Source organism: Lactuca sativa, chromosome 3 (genome assembly GCF_002870075.4).
Source record: "Lactuca sativa cultivar Salinas chromosome 3, Lsat_Salinas_v11, whole genome shotgun sequence".
Taxonomy (NCBI): domain Eukaryota; kingdom Viridiplantae; phylum Streptophyta; class Magnoliopsida; order Asterales; family Asteraceae; genus Lactuca; species Lactuca sativa.
The window spans coordinates 92,682,044-92,689,185 of NC_056625.2; positions in this window are offsets into that span (position 1 = coordinate 92,682,044).

Consider the following 7,142-nt stretch of genomic DNA (forward strand, 5'->3'; position numbering starts at 1 on the left):
CACCTTTGCTGGATCAACCGAAATACCCTCTTGATTAATGACATGACCCAGAAACTGAACTTCCCGCAACCAAAAGTCACACTTGGAGAACTTCGCATACAGCTTCTCCGTACTCAAGGTCTCCAGTACCTCTCTCAAATGTTGCTCATGATGTTCCCTGGTCTTGGAGTAGACCAGGATATCATCAATAAAAACAATCACCGACTGATCCAAAATCGGCCTACACACCCGGTTCGTGAGATCCATGAACGCGGCCGGAGCATTGGTGAGCCTGAATGACATCACCACGAACTCGTAATGCCCATAACGAGTCCTGAAAGCTGTTTTCGGTATATCCTCATCTCGAATCCTCATCTGATGATACCCTGAATGGAGATCAATCTTAGAGAACCATGATGCCCCCTGAAGTTGATCAAACAGGACGTCAATCCTAGGCAAAGGATAACGGTTCTTCACCGTCACTTTATTCAGCTCTCTGTAATCGATGCACATCATGTACGACCCATCCTTCTTTTTCACGAAAAGGATCAGAGCTCCCCACGGAGAACTACTCGGACGGATGAACCCTCGGTCTAGTATCTCTCGTAGCTCTGCAGATAATTCCTGCATCTTGGGTGGCGCCAACCAATATGGTGCCTTTGATATCGGGGCGGCACCGGGTGCCAGGTTAATACGAAACTCCACTTGCCTCTCCGGAGGCACCCCGGGTAATTCTTCGGGAAAAACATCCCAAAAATCCTGCACCACTTGTACACTATCGATATCTGTCACTGGCTCCACTCGCGTATCTAAAACATAGACCAAAAATCCCATGCAACCCTGCTGCAGAACCTCCTCGCCCTCGCAGCTGAACAAAGGGTCGGGCCCTGCATAGTCCTCTCGCCGTGGATAACCAGTTCTCCCCCCTTGGGGTTCGAACCCGGACTAGCTGCTGCTCACAATAGATCATGGCCCCATTGGCCCCCAGCTAGTCCATCCCAATAATCACCTTCAATCCTCACAATGGTATGGGAACCAAATCAACGCGAAACCTTTCATCGTGCACATTCAGGATGCAGTCCTGACACACCCTCGCAACACTCACGGTGCGATCATCTGCAATCTCCACCTCAAGCGGGCTATCTAGAGTCCCCGGTGCGTCTCAGAATTTCTTGCTAAGCGCAAGAGACACAAAAGATCGGGTAGCCCCCGAATTAAATATGACATGGGCCGTCATACCATTGACCAGAAAGGTCCCTATACAAAGCATAATAAGCATACATACAAACATTTAACGTAAAAGAGACATAGGATAATGAACACATACCAGCCACAACGTCTGGTGCAGACCGATCCTCCTCGGTAGTTAGCTAGAATGCGCGGCTCTTCACCGCTAGAGCTTCCGCCTTAGGGAAGCCATCAGTAATCCTCATAGTGGCGGACGTGGGCGCTACCACAGATCCTCCTCCTCCTCCTCCTTCCAACCTCGTACAATCGGCCTTTTTATGGCATGTTTGGTTGTAGTGAAAACATATCAAGCCCTTCTTGGGGCAATCCTTACTCAAGTGACCCTACTGGCCACATGAGTAGCATCCCGTCATCCCGGCTGTCCGACAAGTCCCACTATGAAATCTCCCGCACTTGGCGCACCGGCCCCGGCCCTTCTGGCCCTTACTCGAAGAATTGGAGGTCTTAGGCTTCTTAGCCTGGGCCCCCACTGCCTGAACCTGCTCAGTCTTCCGCTTCGTGTGGGACTCCAACTCCATCTCCTCTCACGGGCCTTATCAACCATCTCATTTAGGGTTTTGCACCCTGTAAAGCACACAAATTCCCATATGTCCTCTCTCAACATAGAGTGGTATCGGGTCCTCCTCAAGTCCTCATCTGCCGCATACTAAGGGATCAACAAAGCTTGCTCTCGAAACTTGGTGGTGATCTCCGCCACAGTCTCAGTAGTCTGTTGTAAATCATGAAACTCCCTCACCATCCGTTGCACCTCAATAGGTGGTGCAAACTCCTGATCGAATTTTCGTACAAACTCGGCCCACGACATGTCAGCCACACCAGCTGCTCCCACCTGACTAGTAATCTCGCCCTACTAATCTCGAGCCCTGTCCCTCAGCATACAGGAAGCAAATCCAACCTTTGCCTCCTCCGGGCAAGAACTCGTGCGCTGGGCATTCTAAATGTCCGCCACCCAACGTCTGCTCACAATGGGGTCCTTGACCCCTGAAAACTCCGGAGCTCCACATTCCTTGAACTCCCTAAACGAGGGGGTTCGAGCTCCACCCTGGCCCGCAGAAATATCAGCCCTGAATGCTCTAAGCCTCTCTTCCATGATCTCCATCATACCCTCCTTGACCGTCCCAATGATGATTGCGGTAGCGTCAAGGATGCCCCTCGTAACCTCGGCCGCAATAGCTCACGCAGCCTCTCATCAATACCATTAGTAGGAACGCCTGACCCAGCCCCGGGTCCCGATCCCAATCCTGATCCCAATCGCATAACCACCATGCTGGACTGTAATTTCACAAAATATAATGATCAGGATACCCATAACGAGGTTACTTCCATACCGTTTTCCTTTGGAATTCCCAGGTAGAACATGGGTTTGGGTACAGGTCCTGTGCTTCTAGTAGTATAGGCCTAATACTACCTTCCACACCTACTCGTACCCTACCCTGCTGATTTACCTGGTACTTCCAAAGCTATCCACAGAAACCGTGACTCACAACTCTCACATGAATCAAACCCGGACACCCTATGGTTGTCCTACTTATAACAGTCAAACCAATCACTACGGGTTGCTTTTAGGCATGCAAATTATACACTGAAAGGATCAATTGGCTAAATCAATCATCCTGAGGCTATTAGCTCCTAACCTTATATCATTTTAAAACATACACTTAGCAATTTCATATAATCGATAAAGCTCACTGTCATATAACATGGCTATTCAACTTGGGAAACTACTTACTTGGCTCGGCTGATCACGCGCATTGCACTCTCATCTTTTTGGCTTAAAATCCTTTTTACTTTTCTTTTGAAAACATTTTACCACTTCCTTAGTTTGAGTCCCGACACACCCGAAAATGTGCTCGAATCCCTCAAACCAAGGCTCTGATACCAACTTGTAACGACCCAATTTTTAGCAAGATTTTTTTTTTCATTTTTAATTAGTCAAACACATCCCATAATCCATAAGTTTCTAAACCATTTGTTTCTCAATTCACAATTATTACAAATTCATTATACTTTTTGAAAACATCAGAGAGTCCTAGCCACACAAAAGAGAGGTAGAGTGCACGCCACGTCATCACACCTTGCCCTTGCCCTTAGGCTCTGAAGTACCTGAAACAATCAACAACCTATAAGCGAAATGCTTAGTGAGTTTCCCAGAGCATACCACACACACACAAACCACATACCATATATCATGTTAGCTATAAAAGTTACACACATATCACGTAAGCCATGCATACATGAAACCTGTGAGAATGCCACGGGCTACCCCACATGGTCTTTACCTAGGACTGCCATGGGCACCCCCACATGGCCTTACATCCAATGCCATGGGCTACCCCACACGGTCTTCACTTAGGACCGCCATGGGCTACCCTACATGGTCTTACATCCAATGCCACAGGCTCCCCCTGGGGTCTTCATACAAAACATGCAATACACATAATAGAACACATAATGTCTACCACATATGTCATAATCACATAATGGGCCGGCCTTGTTGCCTTAGACCCATAGGTATGGTGAGAAGACTCACCTGCCACGAATGCTGAACTGACACTTTGCGACCAAATGTACCCCACGGGCTACTCCACGCAACTGCCTAAAAAGTGTCATACAATATCCAGTCATTTCCCCAAAGTCCATCCTGGTCAACTACAACCAAGATCAAGTCAACGGTCCATGTTGACCCTAACTCGCCGAGTACAACTAGTGACTCGCTGAGTTTCCCGGGATAACATCTACTCGCTGAGTCATCGAGGTGATTCATTGAGTTCATGTGGTTTTGATCAATAATCTAAGGTCGTTTGTCGAGTTTCCTTGCTTGTCACTCGACACGTCTACGAACATCCAACCATTGGGGAAATCTTACTCTACTCGCCGAGTTGTTCCTATAACTCGTCGAGTTCTAGGTAATCTTCATCCGACTCGCCGAGTTGTTCATCCAACTCGTCGAGTCCAGGACAATATTCATCGGTCTCGCCGAGTTGTTCATCCAACTCGTCGAGTCCATGCATGCCTTCATATGACTTGCCGAGTCGCCCCCTGTGAATCGCTGAGTCCTATCAGATCTCAAGCCATATAGACCCTTTTTGAGCCATGCAATGCTTCCAAACTATAGATCTAGGCTCCTGAGGCATGCTTTCCACGTAAAGTTGCAAACTTTACGTGCATGCAAGGCTTTAAGACCCTAAAATAGCAAATCTAAGCTTGGAATGAAGTCCTACACTTGTGGGGAGGCACATGCTAAGCTCAACTAATAACTTTATGCATCTCAAGTCCAAAAGGAGTCCAAATCTGAAGTTACAACTTCAGATCTTGGCTTAAACACAAAAACCCTTTTCTTAGAATCCATGCACAATAGGGTTTTGGGTGGAAATGAGCCAAGGAACAGCTTAATACCTTCAGAAAGTGCTGCACAGGAGTAGATCTTGAATCCCCACGAGCCCTTTGCTTCCTCTAGCTTGTTTCCTCAAGTGCTTCCTTCACCAAATCCCTCCTTCAAGCTTTAAAACACCAAGAAACACACTCACACTCGAATCAGGGTTTTTGGGAGGTAAAGAGCTGTAAAAGGGGGCTTGGGGAGGCTAATGACCCTTTAAATAGGGTGCAAGGCCCTGGAGTCTAGGGTTTCATCTGCCATCGTCTACTCGTCGCGTACCATAATGGACTCGGCGAGTAGATCATTAAACTTCGCGGCCAAACCCGCTACTACTCAACGAGTAGGGAGGCCAACTCGCCGAGTAGGTTTTAAAAATCCAAACCGAAATGTCATTATTAATACCTAAGGATCAGGGTGTTACACACTGCATCTGGTCCGAGAACACCAAATGTATCAAATGTAAAAGGTACAAACACATGTTGATTTTCTATAAATGCATTCTCGTGCTTTGCCACTTTGCACGTAGCGGCTTTCAAAGCGGCATTCTCTGCTGTGAAACATCCGCTCCTCAAACCGACGAGAGAAGAGACCCTAGTAAGATCCACACACGCGTGCTTCCCTCTTACACATCCAAAGACCAAAATTCTAGCCGGTCTAAGTGTGGATCTTCCATCCTATGGGTGGAAATTTTGGAAACAAATTGTGGTTGGTATTTATGATTGTAAAAGTTAAAAATTTTCTGTAAAATTTGGCCTGCTACACCGGCATACTGATAAGGTTTTATTTTAATTTTATCAAGTCTTTCTTAATCTATGAATAATGGATGTTTTATCCCTCAAAATTCATTATCGATGTATGATTTTAATATAGTTTGATTTTGTTTATTTATAGTTCCTTTTGATTTAATTTGGTTCCATTCATGGCAATGGCTCTTTATTTTAGTTTAATAAAAAATTCTTAATCAATGGACAATTGATATTGGTTGAATTAAGATTTGATTTAAATACTTGTTTTTTGTTTTTATTATAACAATTTTGTTTGATAATCTGTATTAATTGAAGCTAATGGCTCCATATGATAGTAAAATTTTCATTCAAGTTTCTCTTTATTGTAAGCATGTATATTAAACATATATCTTTCTCTGTTAACAATATTCTTTTTTTTTTTCATAAACTTATTAATGTAATTGTTTTCTAATTGACGTCTCATTAGAAAAACTTTAAGATTATCTAGTATGCATCATTTTTCTTCAACAACTAAAAGGTGATCACCCAATCTCTCTTTAATCATGATTTCTTCATCCAAAATGTATCTCTCTCAATCTCTCTGTAATAATGTTTGTGTTCTTACCTTTGTTTTTATATATAGGGATAGAGTTATCCATGTGAAATATGGATGGTTGGTTCTATTTTGGTGGAACTTTGCTAAAAAAATTAGTAAAATCTTTGGTTATATTTGATATATACTATAAAAATTACTTTCCTAGGAAAGTAAATTCGAGAAATGAAATGTAATAACTGATTCCATTCCATCAAAACAATTTGGTCTCCTTGATTTTTAATTGTGTTTATATAATTGTTTTTATTTTGCCTGGGGAAACATTGTTTCAAACACATGAAACATGTTTTAATTGCTTTGCCGGCTACAGTTTATCATAATTGGTGCTGTCAAATAAAGATTACATTATCCAATAAAAAATTTCTTACATTATAAGTTGCATGTTTAATCAATTTTTATTTATTCATTTATTTATTTATTTTATAGTCCATCTTAATTTTGGAAAACTACATTAGAATATGACCAAATGACTCATTTATAAAAGGAATATGTGGTATACTCAATAATAATAATAATAATAATAATAATAATAATAATAATAATAATAATAATAAAAAAGATAATAACATTTTTTATACTCGTTTATTACTAAATAATATTTTGTTGCAATTTTGTAGGATGGAAAAGGGAAGTCATTTATAAGGTCGGACCCTATATCTTTTGTAAAGTCGAAGCCTATTCCTCGAAGGTATATTTATTCTTCACCCTAAAATGCAACCGTTTACACACATACACAATAAATATTTCCTTCACTACAAATTCCTTAGAATTCTAGTTGGTAAGATAATCTTATGTTAATGTTGTGTGGTATATTTGCATGTGAATATTGCATAATAGATTCACATGTGAATATAAGATGATATATTTATATCTTAATATAATATGACATATTCATATGTAAATCACATATGAATTACATGTGATCTATATCTAAGTCATATGTGAATCACATGTAAATCACAAGTGAATGTATATGAATTACGTCTATACACATGCATTGTGTGTGAGTGTTTTTCGTTAATTATTTGAATTACATGTGATTCACATGTTAATAAAAAATGAATCACATATGAATTACATGTGATTCACATCTAATTTACATATGTAACACATATAAATCACATGTAATTAAGAAGTGAATCACATATGAATTACATGTGATTCACATATAAATCACAAGTGAATCACATATGAATTATGC